Source organism: Callionymus lyra, chromosome 10, assembly GCF_982586985.1.
Source record: "Callionymus lyra chromosome 10, fCalLyr1.hap1.1, whole genome shotgun sequence".
NCBI lineage: Eukaryota > Metazoa > Chordata > Actinopteri > Syngnathiformes > Callionymidae > Callionymus > Callionymus lyra.
In genome coordinates this window covers 15,984,531-15,992,297 of record NC_141827.1, presented here as the reverse complement: position 1 = coordinate 15,992,297, position 7,767 = coordinate 15,984,531, and positions in this window count along the sequence as shown.

The window sequence follows — 7,767 nt, the reverse complement described above, 5'->3', positions numbered from 1 at the left end:
TTTCAGGCCTACCTCTAAGCTCCCATTCTTGTCCAAGATCTTGGAGAAGTTTGTCTGAGCATGTGTCATTGTTCCTGGATCAGAGCGGCATCCATGAGAAGTTTCAGCCTGGCTTCCGTAAACATCACTCTACGGAGACAGCCTTTCTGAAAGTGTCCAGTGACATCATGATGTCGGCTGACTCAGTAAGAAAGTACACCGTTCTGGTTCTCTTGGATCTGTCCTCAGACTTTGACAAAGTTGATCACCTGACCCTGCTGAGAAGACTGAGGGATGAAGTGGGACGGTCTGGGTCTGTGTTAAAGTGGTTCTAGTCATTTCTTTCTGGCCGCAGTTTCAGTGTATCTGCCAATCAAATGAGGTCCGAATCGGCAGATCTGTTGTGTGGAAGTCCCTCGTGGTTCTTTTCTGGGTCCTTTATTGTTTTTGATGTACTTGATTCCCCTCGGTAAAATCATTCAGGAGTTCCTGATGTTTTTTACTGATGTCATCCAGCTCTACTGCTAATTTGATCCAACGGAGCCCCAAAAAGCTGAACAGCTTAGTCAATTGTTTGCTAGAAAGTGAAAATACTTTGCAGCTAAATGTGGACAAAACGGAAACACAGGTTATTGCGCCTGATGATTAAGCTCCAGGGTTGAGTCAGTACTTGGGTGACTTAGGCCAGTCTTTCAAACTGAGCCTGAGAAACCTGGGTGTTGTATTTGACAAAGACATGTCTCTGAATCAAAAGTTAATACAAAACTCTGCAGCAAAAATTCTGACCCGCTCTAGTAGAAGAACTCACATTTTTCAGATTTTCTTTACTGTCTGCCAGTTTCTTTCAGGATCCATTTTAAAATTCTGTTTCTTACTTTCAGATCTATTCATGGCCAGACTCCTCCTTACATCAGTGATCTGATCCAGCCTTACACCCCAGCTCGGGCTCTGAGGTCTGTGATCAGAATCTGCTGATGGTTCCTGAACACGGTTCCGGACCAGAGGAGAGAAATCCTTCCAGGCTGTTGCTCCTAAGCTTCGGAACGATCTTCCTCTCTCTCTGTGTTTGATGATCTACTGACTCCTTCAAGAAACATCTTAAGACATTTTTATTTGTTCAGGCTTTTTCCTGACTTTCTGGGACTCCTGTGTTTGTCTTGATCTTTTAAGGATATATTTTAACTGTGTATTGCTTGTGATTGTTAAAGCGCTTTGGGACCCTGGTCTAGAAAGGCGCTCTAGAAATAACCATTACTTACTTACTTACCTGTTTTACCGGTTGTGGGCTCATGCCTGTTATCTTGTGCTTGCGGAAGTCAAGTCTGGATTAAGGGGTAGTATTTAGTGTTGGTCACTTTTGGAAATGTGTCTAAATGTGTCTCCCGCTGTCTCAATATGTGTTTGGTTGTACAAGGTGACTGTATAACGGAACATTCCACCTGGTTTGCGGCAGTCCTTGACACTCAGAGTTGCGTAATCTGCAGTGGTCCTGAGAGAAGTTTAAGCCATGATTTGTATATGATGAAACGTTGCCTCTTCTGCTGAGCACTTCAGTAAGGTTCAACATATGGGCTTTCAAAAAATTTAATTTATTAGGAATACATTAACCCAATGCTTTTGCATGTTGTAAACCACCCTTATATCAGCTAAAGGGCAAAAATATGCATGACATAGAAACCCAATGTTACTATTATAACTGGGGTTCTAAAAATGCATATGAGACCTATATTACCCAGCAGACCACCTCCATTGAATCATAAATACTGATATTTAAGGCCTTCATCTTTCTCAGCACCAAGGCCCAACCTTGGGATAGTAACGATAACGAGTACAGGGCGTCACATACATTCGTAGAACTATGATCACTGTAGTAACCTTGCTGGTCTATATGGCTATATATATGGAAAAGATTTGGGAATTTCTTCAAACATTGAATGAATAATTAATTGTGTTTTTTATTCAAGCAGTGCAGTATCCATGTTTATGAGATATTCTTGAGCTACTTTGGCTTCAAAATATTTTTATTCACTTATTTTCCTGTGGAGTGTGTGTCCCCAGAAAAAAACACACATAAACCTTTCAATTCCCTCTGTAGCGCCACCTGGGTCTTGCCTTCTCAAATTTCCATTTTTCATCTGGAATCCCGGATATGTCTTACAAGCTGCTTTCAGCTTTTTGATCAATGCTTCTTGCCAACATGCAGTTATAAGGAGATGTCAAGATATTTTTCAACACCCTTTAAATAATTGAGTGACAGTGAAGATTGATAAAATAGCAGCTGAAGTGAACTTTTCTGCAGCGAGCAGCAGTTCTAGAGAAAGTACTTCTCACTTTATTTGAGGCTCACAGGTGCTGCAGTGCGGCAACAAGGTGTGTTTATTTACACACTTTGCTCCTAAATGTAGTGAGTTTTGATGAGCGAGCACTGATTTATCACTAATTAAAAAAACTTGATAGGAACACAGGGGATGGAAGGTGGAGGACAGATTGTCTGGGTAACAGAAAGTGCTCTGAACTTTTCCCACCTCACACCTCGAAAAGCGTTTTCCTTTCTCACTTCTTCATCCCTCAGGACTCAGCGGTGCGATGGAGGGAATCGGAGCTTGGCCGCCTCCACCTGGTCATTACCAGACACACCTGCTATCTGCTTCTTTGTTTCTTGTCTGAGTTAGCTTTCCGGTCTACGACTAAAGAGGAGTTGAAAGATTTTCAAGACACTTTTCTCTTTCTCTTGGTAAAGTTTACCAACATCGATTCTCTTTTATACGATTTGCAAGGTGAATTGTGTAAACCAGTTTTCTCCACCATTCCTGGGTTGGCTGCCTTCAGACAGGTTGCCATGGTTACCTGAAATTGAAGGCAACTCTTGATCCATCCGTGCCGCAGCAATCTCTTCCATCTCGTCTTTGCTCTAACCTCCCGTCTCCTTATCCTTCCATCTCTTCTTTCCCTGCATCGCAAATGCTCTGAGAAGAGTGGAAAAGGTCGAGGCCGACGGCTTGTTGAAAGAAAACCGCACCGACAGCGCTGAACCCGACCCACAATGGCTCCGGTGACGCGGCGACAAGACACAAGAGTTTTAAAAAATTCATCAGTGCAGGTGAGATACACGAGGTGAAACTTCTTGCTTCGGTTGAAGAAATGTTTATTGATTCATAGCCGACACAACTTTATCACTGAAAAGATTAATTTAGATTAATGTGCACACGGCATCACATCACTGACATTATGTATACATTGAATGTTCTTTGGTCTGCTTCACTCATTTCCATCATATTCTGTACATATCGACACAGAGAGATCTTTTTTTCAGTTGTCATGTAGAAAAGCTGAAAACAGATCACACTAAATTTAAAAGAAGCATGAATAAATCACTACAAATAACACATGTTAGGGAATAATGTAAAAGACAGTACGTTTGTGATAACAGTCAAGTTCAGGCTGAGTTGAGACGACTGTCAGGGTTTATCTGTTAAAAGAAAAGGAGGAAAGAAAGGAAATCTTTACAGGACAGTGCCGATACCTGCCACGATGTATAGTTCAAAAGCAGAAGCTGGACACAAAGACAAGAAGCAAAGAGAAAGCAACTGAGGGTAGACTGGTTTGAAAACATAGAGAGGAGAGACAGCAGACAAAAAATATCAAAGTATTTGGAAAAAGACCAAATAAAATCAAGTATGTGATGAAATATATGAAGAGGATAGGTCAAGATAGGTTAATGGTTAGGTTTAAAGTTAAGGGTTAGGGTTCCTCTCGATCGGAATTGTCTTAAACATCTCTTGGTATCTCATCATCATGATTTTTTCATCTTACTGCCAACCTTGGTTTCCTTTCATTCAATCAGTATATGTGGCTTAGAGGAAACCAAGGGGACCAAAGAATACTTAGGATTAGGGCTTGTGTTAGGAGTAGAGTTAGGGTTAGGGTTAGAGTTAGGCGAATGGTTAGAGTTAGGCGTAGGGTTAGGGTTAGGCGTAGGGTTAGAGTTAGGCGTAGGGTTAGAGTTAGGCTTAGGGTTAGGGTTAGGCGTAGGGTTAGAGTTAGGCGTAGGGTTAGAGTTAGGCGTAGGGTTAGGGTTAGGCGTAGGGTTAGAGTTAGGCGTAGGGTTAGAGTTAGGCGTAGGGTTAGGGTTAGGCGTAGGATAAGGGTTGGGGTAATGGTTCCCCTCAATGGAAATCGTGTTAAACATTTCTTGGTACCTTATCATCATGATTTTGTCATTTTACTGTCAACCTTTGTTTCCTTAAATGTCAGTATACGTGGCTGTGAGGAAACAAATTAAGTAAGTAAGTAAGTAATATTTATTTATGAACCAAAAAATAATTAGGGTTAGGATTAGGATTAGGATTAGGGTTAGGGTTAGGGTTAGGGTTAGGGCAGGGGTGGGCAAACTCGGTCCTCGAGGGCCGCAGGGTGTCCAGGTTTTTGTTCCAACCGACCTAGAGGACACATTTTGACCAATCAGGTGTCTAAGGAGTGTAATCAGTTGATTGTCAGGTGTTGCTTGTTTCAGCTGAAACCTAATTGGTTAAAATGTGCATGCTCGATCAGCTGGAACAAAAACCTGCACACCCTGCGGCCCTTGAGGACCGAGTTTGGCCACCCCTGGGTTAGGGGGTAGTAGCATGACAGGTTTTCAGTAAGAAAAAAAGTCCACAATATTTTTTCACTTAGTTTTGAATAATTACTGAACAAAATGTAATTAAAAAATATAAAAATTAATAAAGTTATCACACGATGATATGTATTTTGGCAGGGTGATAATGATAATGTATTTAAGTATATTCATGTATTAAAGCCACATTCTGAAAAGTGGTTCAACTTCTCGTCAAAGACTTGATGATGTGACGAGATGATATGATTTCTCCAGTCGTGAAACTGAACCAGTAATGAATTACGATAGTTTGAGCAGCAACACTTTCACCTCAGTGTACCTCCACTCTCCCAAATCTTCAGGTATAAGTCTGTAATAAATCTCCACACGCTCGTCCTCAGATAATTAATTAAGCTAATTAAGGTTCCTCGTGTCACTTCCATTGCCAGGCGATGTAGGTGCCTTATCTCCTTCCCACAATGCACTTGATCACAAGCTGCTGTGTTTGAGATGTTCCCAAGAAGTGATTAATTAATCCATAAGCGGCGGGTCGTTAACATACACACGATGTTCCCCGACAACGGCGGCGAAACGCTTGCGAGAGACGGCGGCGCGGAGGCGGCGCTGAGCATTAGCCTCGTCGATTATGAAAGGACGTCGATGGAAGTCCGAAATCTTTGAGGGATTTAAGCCTCAGTGCCTTTGATACATCTGAGCCTCATAATTAGACGGACAACAACACGTCACCAGTGAAGGTTTTATGCTAATTTCACAGAAACCGCTCTCTTATTGGCAAACACTTTAATTAAACATAATCTGTTTTATTTTTTTATCTTTTAAAATGCATGCAAGTCTGTAAAGAAAAATCCCAATTGTGCTTTTTTTTTGCAGGCAGTTAATTAAACATTAAGTGACCTATACAAACACAAGCAGAGGTTCAGTCGTTAATCGTCAAAAACAATTCCACATTAAATTTAAAAGGTTTTATCCACTGAGAGATCCCACTTTTTTTTTTAAAACAGTGTCTGTATAAATGATGTAGTGGTATATTTTGAAATCCAACAGCCAAATAATTATGACCACCTACTTTGCGCTATGGCCAAAATGTTGTTTCTGCTGTGTGAATATATTTTATCCTCTTTTATCTCTTGATGGCGTCAGCTAGCTGGGGCGGAACGCAGTGACATACTGGACATCACAGAGGTCGATGGATTATTTAGAGCAGCCACTGTAAGTAAGTAAGTAAGTAAGTAATTTTTATTTATATAGCGCTTTTCCAGACCAGGGTCACAAAGCGCTTAAACAATCAGAACAATACTCAATAAAGTATATACTTTAAAGGTCAAGATAAAACTGATAACACAACAGGAGTTCCAGAAAATCAAGGAAAAGCCTGAACAAATAAAAACGTCTTAAGATGTTTCTTGAAGGAGTCAGTAGACTCCATCAAGAGCAAAGAGAGAGGAAGATCGTTCCAAAGCTTAGGAGCAACAGCCTGGAAGGATTTCTCTTCTCTGGTCCTGAACCGTGTGCGTGGAACCCTCAGTAGATTCTGATCCACAGACCTCAGAGCCTGAGCTGGGGTGTAAGGCTGGATCAGATCACTGATGTAAGGAGGAGCCTGACCATGAATAGCTCTGAAAGTAAGAACCAGAATTTTAAAGTTGATCCTGAAAGAAACTGGAAGCCAGTGAAGAGTTTTAAGGATCGGTGAAATGTGAGTTCTTCTACTAGAGCAGGTCAGAATTCTCGCTGCAGAGTTCTGTATCAACTGCAGGCGAGACAGCTCCTTCTTGTTAAGACATGAAAACAAACTGTTGCAATAGTCCAGACGAGAAGACACAAACGCAGGGATTACAATGTATAAAGTTTATAATTTTATAATAATATAGGAGGACAATGCATGCTTTTTCTCAAAGCTTAAAACATCTACTTTGTTTTATCCACATTGATGCACAGGTTATATTCCCTGCACTAACTCTCCAGGTGTGCCACCTCTAGAGTTGTGGGGCCGTCTGTCGGAAAGGTGAACAGGAGGGGGCCCAGCACACAACCCTGAGAAGGAGCCATTGCTGAGCGTAAAGGAGCAGGAGATGTTGTGAACCCATATGTAGGAAGTCCAGCAGATATGAAGTCCATGAACTTATAGATTGGAGTCTTTAATCTCCAAGTGAGTAAGGGCCATCTGGACCACCGAAGAGATGGCGTCATCAGTGGGACAAGTTTGCCAGGGACGTACACCGATGAGCCATGGTAACGCGGTGCGTTTAATGTGGGCCATTACCGTGTGAGGGCCACAGGTTGATAGTCATTTACGCCAGTTGCTATGGAGCTCTTGGCAACAGGGTTAATGGTGGTGGACTTCATGCAGGAATGGAACAGCACATAATAAGTGAGGAAGATGTCCAGGTTGTCCGTAAGCAACTCAGACAGGCCAGCAGCAAAGTCCTTAACAACCTTTCCTGGGGTGTTTTCAGGGTTAGCAGCTTATCAGGGAAGAATCTTTCACAGGAGCTTTCCAAAAGCATTTAGTTCACCGAAATTCCAAAGTTCAACAATTTTCTACTCACCCGCAAGTCAATCAAGGATTGTTCCTGTGAAACAGTGCTTGTATATTTACATATTGCACTTGCGCACTGACACCAGTAGAGGCTGTCGCTATAAACAACTTAATTACCAATTAAATTGTTTATACTAAACAAAATGAGGTTCAATGTAATTTCACCGATATTGTATCCACTGAGAGATACGACTTTCGAGCTTTTTAAAGCGTCTGTTTTCCAATTAATGGTGTGGTGGTACATTATAAATTTAATTTGATTTTACTTGAGGTTTCTGACTTCTAAAAGGAAGTTTTTCATCACCACTGTCACGCTGTGATTTACTCATTGTTGAGTTGCTGGGAATTCTTTTCTCCATTATAGTCTTAAATTGTAAAGTGTCTTGAGATAACTTTGTTATGATATTTAAATAAAACTGAACTAAAATTGTAATCACTGCAGTTTTTTGTATGTATTGCTCTATGGTCATAATGTACAAACTCCATTCAGACATAAAGAAAGAAAGAAAGTAGTGGTAGCTTTTATTAGTCGACATGAGTGTGTGCAGAAAATGAATTCTGGGTCAACCATCATTTTAAAATCCTAGAATCTTCTCAAAAATCCACAATGTTCCGTACATATATCAACATATTA